This window comes from Macaca nemestrina, chromosome 20, assembly GCF_043159975.1.
Source record: "Macaca nemestrina isolate mMacNem1 chromosome 20, mMacNem.hap1, whole genome shotgun sequence".
Lineage (NCBI taxonomy): Eukaryota > Metazoa > Chordata > Mammalia > Primates > Cercopithecidae > Macaca > Macaca nemestrina.
The window spans coordinates 627,205-637,585 of record NC_092144.1 but is presented as its reverse complement, the minus strand read 5'-3'; the positions used below and the strand labels follow the sequence as shown (position 1 = coordinate 637,585).

General features: G+C 56.0%; 1 long non-coding RNA gene across 1 annotated transcript; it reads left to right on the top strand.

Annotated features, from left to right (window-relative positions):
* The first annotated feature begins 2,349 nt into the window (after nucleotides 1–2,349).
* On the top strand, nucleotides 2,350–5,116 carry LOC139360556 (uncharacterized). The gene is made up of 2 exons (XR_011618032.1): nucleotides 2,350–3,069; nucleotides 3,907–5,116. It is a non-coding gene; the product is annotated as an uncharacterized lncRNA (long non-coding RNA).
* Nucleotides 5,117–10,381: the final 5,265 nt, after the last annotated feature.

Below are 10,381 nucleotides of genomic sequence, written 5' to 3'. Positions count from 1 at the left end.
AGTTGAACCGGGTGTACCAGGCAGAAGGTACGGTGAGTGCAGAGACTGAGTCCGGAGGGACCAACACAGCCAGAGAGAGCCGGAAGGACCTGGGCGTGTAGGACCTTGCAGGCTACAGCAGAGCCCACTAGAACCCCTTTCCAGGCCCCCGAATCCTCAGAATACAAGCCCTTCCTTCCTCTGAACTTTGGTGTCCTCGTCTGTAACATGGGGAGTTGCCAGGCATGGGCTGGGTGCCTGGCAGAGCCTGAGAGCTGGTCCTGTCCTCACTGTCCCACGGGGACAGCGGGCCTTCTCTGGATGAGGAGGGAGGGGAGCTGGCAGGTTCCCTGTGTCCTCTCGGAAGAACAAGCCTTCCTTGTTAGAGTCTCCTGGGAACAAAGGGGCCGGCAGCGGCTGAGCGCGTGAGTCTGCGTCAGGGGGCTGGCCGCTGGACAAGGGACAGCAGTGAGCGGCCTCAGGAAAGTGGGGAGTGGCAGATCACGGAGGCTGGGAGCATGAGCTGACCCTGGACGGGCTGCGAACACCTGGCCTCCCCCTCTCCTGCTGCGCCGCGTGCCAGGGACACAGAAACGGCAGGTCATCGGAGGAACCCCGCCTGGGAGCTGCCTCCCAGCTGCTGCAGCCTCACCTGCAGCCCGAGGATGTGTTTTAGGAAAGGATGGCGGGAACTTGGGGCTGGCACCGTGCCTCACACCTGCCCTCCCGGTGCTGTAGGGGCAGGAGGTTGAGGCTGCCTCGTTCCCATCATCCTCTGAGCATCCTCCCCCATCGTCACCGAGCTGTGATCGCGCCACCGCACTCCGGCCTGGATGGCGGACTGAGACCTCGTCTCTGGAGAACGATGGGACTTGGATCAGCAGCAGCCACAGCAGTGACGTCCGTCATCTGGACTGCTGTGGAGCTTCATTCCACTTGCTGGCTCAGCAGGCGCTCACTGGGCACCTGTTCAGCGCAGGCGGTGGTCGGGATGCCTAGGGCGGCACGGGGCGCGGGCACGCCCGGCTCCTGCCTCTTCGTGTTCCCGTGTGCGCACACGTGTGTGCTCACCTGCCGGTGTGCTGTGCGGGAGTGTGTGTGTGCGCCTCATCTGTGTGTGCACCCACGTGGTGTAAACGTGCACGTGTGTGGACGTGTGTTACATGGTAGAGCACAGCGGAGATCCTCCATAAACAACTAAGCAGGTCAGCGGGTCCTTCTAGGTTGAGGTCGCATCTGCCCTTCCAGGACCCTCCGTGCCTCTCACTCCCCTTCACCCCACAGTGTCTGAGAAAATCTTGTGAGTTCTGCCTCCAAGACAGGCCCAGAACCCACCTGCCTCTGACCACCCCATGGCAGCCGGCAGCCCCCAGCCCAGGCCCCATGGTGCCCACCTGGGCCGGTGTGGGTTGCCTCCCCCCGGCTTCCCTACCCCCACCTTCCTGCCCTCAGTTGATTCCTTCAAACCCAAGTCAGGCCATGCCCTCGTCTGCTCCAGCAGAGGCCACCTGCGTGGCTCCCACCTTGCTCAGGGTAAAACCCTGTGTCCTCTGGAGTCCACAGGGCCCTGCACGACGTGCTGGGTCAGCCCCTCCCTCCCTCCTCCTGCTCTCCCCTCCTCACTCTGCGGCAGCCACCCTGGCCTCCTTGCTGTTCCCCCGCCTCGCCAGGTGCAGTCCTGCCCCACGGCCTTTGCGCAGCGGTGCCCTCCCCAGACATCCCGTAGATGTCTGCACAGCTGGGCATCCCTTAAAGGTCCTCACGTCCTTCAGGCCTTTGCTAACGTTTCGCCTCTTCAGGGGGCCTTCCTGGCCACCGTATGTGAAGTCCGAACTCTGCCCTGAGGTTTCATTTCTGTGATCACGTCACTGCACTCCAACCTGAGCACAGAATGAGACCCTGTATCAAAAATAAAACGAGGCCAGGTGCGGTGGCTCGCCTGTAATCCCCGCACTTCGGGAGGCCAAGGTGGGCAGATCACCTGAGGTCGGGAGTTTGAGACCAGCCTGACCAACATGGAGAAACCCCGTCTCTACTAAAAATACAAAAATTAGTTGGGCGGCCGGGCGCGGTGGCTCAAGCCTGTAATCCCAGCACTTTGGGAGGCCGAGATGGGTGGATCACGAGGTCAGGAGATCGAGACCATCCTGGCTAACATGGTGAAACCCCATCTCTACTAAAAAATACAAAAAACTAGCCGGGCGAGGTGGCGGGCGCCTGTAGTCCCAGCTACTCGGGAGGCTGAGGCAGGAGAATGGCGTGAGCCCGGGAGGCGGAGCTTGCAGTGAGCCGAGATCCGGCCACTGCACTCCAGCCTGGGCGACAGAGCGAGACTCCGTCTCAAAAAAAAAAAAAAAAAAAAAAAAAAAAAAAAAAAATTAGTTGGGCGTGATGGCGGGTGCCTGTAATCCCAGCTAATCAGGAGCCTGAGGCAGGAGAATGGCTTGCGCCTGGGAGACGGAGATTGTGGTGAGCTGAGAACACGCCACTGCACTCCGGCCTGGGCAACAAGAGTGAAACTGTCTCAAAAAGAAAAGAAAAGAAAAAATAAATAAAACGAGAGATGTAGGCCGGGCGCGATGGCTCAAGCCTGTAATCCCAGCACTTTGGGAGGCCGAGATGGGCGGATCACGAGGTCAGGAGATCGAGACCATCCTGGCTAACACGGTGAAACCCCGTCTCTACTAAAAAATACAAAAAACTAGCCTGGCGTGGTAGCGGGCGCCTGTGGTCCCAGCTACTCGGGAGGCTGAGGCAGGAGAATGGCGTGAACCCGGGAGGCGGAGCTTGCAGTGAGCCGAGATCCGGCCACTGCACTCCAGCCTGGGTGACAGAGCGAGACTCCGTCTCAAAAACAAAACAAAAAACCCCCCCAAAAATGAGAGATGTGTGTTCACAGCATCATCTGCGGGTGTCCGAGCTGGAAGCAGCCGAGAAGCTCTGAGTGAATCGTGGCATCTTTATGGGATGGAACGTTGCCCGGCAACAGAAGTGAGTGATGGACAGCTGTCACCAACACCAGGACCAACCTCACAGGCAGGGTGGGGGCCTCCTGAGTGCACCGTCCCCTTCCTGTGCTGCACAAAAGAGGTAAAGCGGGGTCTGGCTTTAGAGGCAGGAGTGCGGTTGACGGGCGGAGGGAAGGAAGATGGCTGCAGGGGCTCCAAGGGCTTCCTGGGGGCTGGAGACACAGTGTTGATCCCAGAACCGGCCCTATGGGGGTGATGGATCCCAGAGCTTCCAGGAGCCGTGAGAGGAAGAGCTGATGGCTGTCTCCTGTAGGGTCTTCCGCAGGCCCTGTGGACATCCCGGGTGGGGCGGTCCTGGCCACTGCAGGGTTCCTAGCGGCATCCCTGCCCCAACTCACTCCATGCCAGGAGCTCCCCCAGTCGTGACAACCACAGGTGTCCTTGGACACTGTCCATTGTCCCCTGGGGCCAGTCACCTGGGTTGGGAACCCCTGGTCTGTTGATTTCAACCCGCCATGATCTCATACTCCGTGTCACTGGAACGAGGGTGAACTTGCGTGCCGGGGGAGTGGTGAGGGGACTCAGGCAGGTGGAGGTCTGTCGGGGAGGAGCCTGTGCTAGACAGTGGGAGCCGGGACGGGCGTCTGTGTAGGGCTCCCCAAAGAGCTGGCTCTGGCTGACATAGAACCCCGAGGAGGCGGGGGTGGGTGTGGAGGGAGGATGGGGTCCTGGACTGGACCGTGGCTGTGGGGTGGAGAGCAGCGGCTAGATGCTGGGTGGACTTTGGGTCCAGGAAGCTGACCCAGGGGTTTGGGTCCAAGTCAGCACGGGTCTGGAGGAGGTACCATTGGCTGGAGTGAGGGAAGGCTGGAAGAGGATGTTTGAATGACAAGGGGCCGGATGCCCTTGCCTTCAGAGCGACCCTGTGGGGTCAGGCTGACGTATTCCCGTTTTTCAGAGGAGGAGACGGATGCACAGCGGTGCGGTGACTCCTCAGGGACCGCACAGCGTCTGATCCAGAAACGCTGGTTCATGGGCGGAGGAGGCCTGCCTGGGAAACTCACTGCAGGAAATCGTAAAGGAGCAAAAGTGGGAACAGCCTCGGCGCCCGTCAAGGGGCAGGGCTGGGGCAGTCGTATGAAGGCGGCCAGGGTGGGTGACATTGAGATTGGCAGGCGTGGGTAGGCAGGACTGTGCAGGGGCCAAGAACATTCTGGACTTGAGTCCCGGGTCCACCGCCTGCTGGCTTTGCGACCTCCGCCTCTGTCAATGGTGACAGTCATGGAACAGCTCGTGGGCTGGCGCCTGTGGGCACGCTGGCAGCAGAGCCGTTCTGCAGGAGTGTCATCTGCTGTATGCCAAGGACGCCCTGCCAGTCTCACCCTGTACACAGCAGGCGATTAATCAGTGCCCATCCACTAGGGCAGCATTGCTCCATCTTGACACCATGGACATTTGGGGGTCTTCTCTTGGGAGGAACAGCATTGTAGGTCTCCAGCCACTAGATGCCATCAGCACCCCTGGTCCTGGCAGCCAAGAATGTCTCCAGACATACCCAAGTGTCCCCAGGGGCAGCAGCATCCATGGCTGAGCACTGCTGGCCCACGGGATCCGTTCTAGGCTCCACTCTCCAGACCTGGGCTGCCCGACACGGCATCCACAGGGCCACAGGTGATGCTGGAGCCCTGGAACCGTGGACGCTCCACGCTGCGGGCTGCAAGTGCAAAACATGCCAGGCTGGCGAGACAGCATGAAAAAAAGAAGGTGAAATATCTCACCTGTAATATTTGTATGCAGAAATGATATTATTTTGGATATGGGGTGAATAAGATACATTATTAAAATTAATTGCCTGACGCAGTGGCTCACACCTGTAATCCCAGCACTTTGGGAGGCCGAGGCAGGCGGATCACCTGAGGTTGGGAGTTCGAGACCAGCCTGAGCAACATGGAGAAACCCTGTCTCTACGAAAAATACAAAATTAGCCAGGCGTGGTGGCACACGCCTGTAGTCCCAGCTACTCGGGAGGCTGAGGCAGGAGAATCGCTTGAACCCGGGAGGCAGAAGTTGTGCTGAGCCGAGATCGTGCCATTACACTCCAGCCTGGGCAACAAGAGCAAAACTCCGTCTCAAAGATAAAATAAATAAAATAAAAGTAATTTCACATGTTTCTCTTTTTTTGCTATAACTACTAGAAAATTTAAAAATGGCCAAGCGTGGTGGTTCATGCCTGTAAACTCAGTGCTTTGGGAGGCTTGAGACCAGGCGTTAAAGACCAGCCTGGGCAACATAGCAAGATCCCATCTCCACACACAATAAAGAAGAAATTAGCCAGACGTGGTGGCACCTGCCTACAGTCCTAGCTACTCCAAAGGCTGAGGTGGGATCACTTCAGCCCAGAAGTTGGAGGCTACAGTGAGCTATGATTGCACCACTGCACTCCAGCCTGGGTGACAGCAACACACTGTCTCAAAAAAAAAAAAAAAAAAAAAAGGTAGGCAGTTCTCATTCTGTTTCTGGTGGGCAGTGCTGCTGTGGATGATCAACTTTCTGGCTAGACCATGAGCTTGGTGAAGATGAGTTGATATTGGTTGCCATCATCCTTCCTATCATTCTCTGATCATCCTTCTCCATCATCCATTCCTTCATCCTTCCCATCATCCTTCATCATCCTTCTCCATCATTCTTGCCGTCGTCCTTCCCATCGTCCTTCTCCATCATCCTTCCCATCATCCTTCATCATCCTTCTCCATCATCCTTCCTGTCATCATTCTCCGTCATCCTTCCCACCATCCTTCTCCACCATCCTTCCCATCATCCTTCTCCATCATCCTTCCTGTCGTCATTCTCTGTCATCCTTCCCACCATCCTTTTCCATCATCCTTCCCACCATCCTTCTCCATCATCCTTCCTGTCATCATTCTCCGTCATCCTTCCCACCATCATTCTCCACCATCCTTCCCATCATCCTTCCCATCATCCTTCTCCATCATCCTTCCTGTCGTCATCTCTGTCATCCTTCCCACCATCCTTTTCCATCATCCTTCCCACCATCCTTCTCCATCATCCTTCCCATCATCCTTCTCCATCATCCTTCCCCATTATTCTTCCCATCATCCTTCCCATTGTCCTTCTCCATCATCCTTCTCCATCATAATTCCTGTCATCCTTCTCTGTCATCCTTCCCACCATCCTTCCCATCATCCTTCCCGCCATCCTTCCCATCATCCTTCCTACCATCCTTCTCCATCATCCTTCCCATTATCCTTCCCGTCATCCTTCCCATCATCCTTCCCATCATCCTTCTCCATCATCCTTCCCATTATCCTTCCCGTCATCCTTCCCATCATCTTTCCCATCATCCTTCTCCACCATCCTTCCCACCATCCTTCCCATCATGCTTCCTGTCATCTTTCCCATCATCCTTCCCATCATCCTTCTTCATCATCCTCCATCATCCTTCCCACCATCCTTCCCGTCATCCTTCCCATCATCCTTCTCCATCATCCTTCCCGTCATCCTTCCTGTCGTCATTCTCCGTCATCCTTCCCACCATCTGTCCCGTCATCCTTCCTGTCATCCTTCCCGTCATCCTTCCCACCATCCTTCTTCATCATCCTTCCCATCATCCTTCCCACCATCCTTCCCATCATCCTTCCCGTCATCCTTCCCATCATCCTTCTCCATCATCCTTCTCCATCATACTTCCTGTCATCCTTCTCTGTCATTCTTCCCACCATCCTTCCCATCATCCTTCCCGTCATTCTTCCCGTCATCCTTCCCATCATCCTTCCTCATCATCCTTCCCCATCATCCTTCCTTCCAGTTATCCTTTCTGTCAACCATCCCCATCATCCTTCCCAGCATGTGACGCCCTCTCCCGGCACCGCCCACGTTTTGCTCTCCCAGATGTCAGCAGAGGGCGCCTGTGAGCTCTGATTGGGACTCGTCCCTGACCACAGGTTTCACGTGGCCCAAGTCCTGGCAGTTACTCCTGTTACTGCCGGAGACCGTTGTTACTGCAGTTACTCCTGTTACTGCCCCAGACCGTTGTTACTGCAGTTACTCCTGTTACTGCCTGAGACGGCTTGAGATGGTCATAAGACTGAAGGAAGGGAAGAAGTTGAAAATGATAACAAGAAACAAAAGAAACTTTTAAATAGAAATGAAAACTTAAGACAAAAGAAACTTTTAAAGGAAGGGCAACATGGGGAAGAAGAAAAGTGAAGAAAAGAGAGAAGAAGGGGCCGGGCGTGGTGGCTCACGCCTGTGATCCCAGCACTTTGGGAGGCCGAGGCGGGAGGATCACGAGGTCGGGAGATCGAGACCAGTCTGAGAAACATGGAGAAACCCTGTCTCTATTAAAAATAGAAAATTCGCCAGGCATGCGGGCACATGCCTCTAATCCCAGCTACTCGGGAGGCTGAGGCAGGGGGATCCCTTGAACCCGGGAGGCGGAGGTTGTGGTGAGCCGAGATCGCGCCACTGCACTCCAGCCTGGGCGACAGGAGTGAAACTGCATCAAAAAAAAAAAAAAAAAAAAGGAAGAAGAGAAAAGAGCTCCCTGATCTTAATGAGCAAAGGCTGCTTCTTGAGCTTTTACAGCCCTTTGTATTTATTGGGTAACAAGAGCAGGGAGGAGGAGGTAAGGATTGATCAGCTATTTAATTGATCACAGGTTCATGTTGTTACTGGCAGGCTTCAGTTATGCCTAATCATAAGAAACACTCGTGCCTGGATGGTGACGCTCTCGGCAGCACTTGTGCGCAGCAGACGCAGTTTGTCAGTTTGCCAACATTCTGCATTTGTGAGAACAGTTTGCTGTTTACTCCTATAGCCCCCGGTTCTGTACTGAGTTGATCACGGCCCTCATTCTTTCGGCCTCTAACACGCCCCTTCGCCCACGTTTTCTCCACAGCGTCGTGCCCTCTGCACTCACGTAAGTTGCACTGACCTGCCTGCCTGTCTCGAGGGAAAGGGAGGACGAGGAACTTGTGTGTTCTGTCCCCTCCCGTTTTCCCAGCACCTGAGCAGGGCCTGGCCCCAAATAAACACTGGCTGAATTCCTATTTACAGCGAGAACAAGGGTCTCGGGAGCACCTACAGCGTCACCTTCCAGGACACCGAGCAGGGCAGTGACGTCCCTCCCCGGCAGCTGGGCAGGTGGACGTGGGACCGGCGCCCGGCCTCTCATCCAGTCCAGCCTCCCTTTTTTTCACTGTTGGGATTTAGTCTCTTCTGTCGAACAGACAGGATTAAAATCAGGGCTTCTCTGCATGTGCGTTGAATTCATTTGCATCTCATTTGCAAGCTCTTTGCTTGGCAGTTGAGACAAGCTCCGAGCTGAAGACAGAGGTGATAGAATCTGGTGCGATCGGATCAGAAGGGGACTGGAGGCTGGAGGGGTCCCAGCTCGGCTGCCGGCCCTCAGCGTCCTCAGAGCAACACGCTGTTGGCTTGGCCGGCTTCCTGTCCTGCCTTCCCTGTGTTAGCTTTTGGTTCCACCCCACGTAAAATGGGGAGACGGAGGCAGGTGGGGCCAGTCCTGGCTGGAGCCTGGTTGTAGGGATCTGACAGCCCATGTCACAGAGGGGAAACTGAGTCAATTGGGGCTGGAACCAAGGTCTCTGGCTGTCTGCCCTTGGTGGCTGTCTGGTGTGGCCTGGACCTGGTGACACGGATGTGAGGAGGGATGGAGTTGGGGGAAGAACTTCTAGGCTCTCGTCTCCTCTGCCTCTCTAGCCCTGGGAGCCCTGGCCCTGCACTTCTGGCTGAGCGGCGTTGACTGGCCGAGGGAGGTTGAGGTCTTTCCCCCCCTCTCCCTCCTCAGCACCCGTTCCTGCTGTGTCTCCGGAGTTTGTGCTGCCTCTGGAAACAAGCAAACGGTGTGTCCAGGGCTGGGCGGTGACAGGGCCTGTGGGCTGGGGGCCCTCGTGACCGAGGAAGGAGCCAGTGAGGGTTGATTTGCTGGCAGAGGCATCTCAGGTAGAGAGAGCTCAGGCAGAGGCCAAGGTGGGGACCAGCTTAGGGGCTCGAGGGAGAGCCAGCAGGCCCGGATGGCCAGAGTAGAGCAGCAGAGGGGACAGGAACAGGATGAGAGGGCAGGGGGAGGTGGGGACAAGGCCATGGAGGGCCTGTGTGCCACGGTGAGCGTTTGGGTTTTATACTGAGGGCTGCAGGGATCCACACGATAATTCTAAGTGTTTCTGGAAAGTTGTTCTGGGATGAGAACCCAGAGGCACTTAGCCCGAAGCTTTGATATTAAATCTGAGTCCGAGAACCCTGGGTTCAAGTCCTGGATCCCCTGATGAGTTACTGAGGGACTCAGTGCATGTTACTGTCTCCCAGAGCCTCAGTTTCCCCATCTGTAACAACAGATTAGGGTTTGTGGCAGTGCCTCCCTCACCGAGATGCTGTGATAATGAGACAAGAAGATGCCTGCGGGGCGGGGGGTGGTGGTTCACGCCTGTAATCCCAGCACTCTGGGAGGCTGAGGCAGGTGGATTATCTGAGGCCAGAAGTTCGAGACCAGCCCGGCCAACCAACCTGACTCTACTAAAAATAGAGTCAGGTTGTCCCAGCTACTCCGGAGGTTGAGACAGGAGAATTGCTTAAACCCAGGAGGCGGAGCTTGCAGTGAGCTGAGATGGTGCCACTGCACTCCAGCCTGGGCGACAGAGCGAGACTCCGTTTCAAAAAAAAAAAAAAAAAAAAATTACACTGCAAAAGGCTCCAAAAAATACAGAAACGAACAAGGAGGAGACAGGAACGTGCCTCCCACTTGGCAGTTTTCTGAGCCTCTTCTTGGAGCCTCACACAGTGGTTGCCCTTCAGTGAATCACAATCCATCAGGGTTTAAATCCCGCAGACTTCTGGAGGCAGTGAGGGCGGCTCTCACCTCCCCTCTGTCCTCGCCGCTGCCCCAGGGCCCGTGCACAGGTGTCCCTCACGCTGACGTGCGCTCCTTACAGGTCTCTGCACGCTGCCTCCTCACCTGCTTGGGGACGGTTCGGTTTTACCTTCTCCGCGGGGCTCGCCTGCACCCACACTGTCACCCTGAACCCCAAACCCGTGTGCGTTTTCAGTCACACTCAGTGCCTCTCATACAGCAGACTGTGTTCACTTATCACATTTACTGATGACTTTCTCATCTTGAGAGCATCTCCTTCTTTTCTGTCTGTTCCTGTCCAGTTCTCACCACCCCAAACAGAAACTGGTACACAGTAGGTGCCCAGCACGTGCTTATGGGAGGAATGAGTGACAGGATGAGGCAGTAATGCTTCTTGGCTCAGAGGTGCAACTCCCAGAGTTGTGAACTTGCCGTATGACCTTGGGCCGTGCCTCAGTTTCCCCAGGTGTAGAAATGGGGGCACGCCGCCCACGACCCCACCAGTCCCTCCTGCTGTGAGGCTGTGGGTGTCATGTTTGCAGGT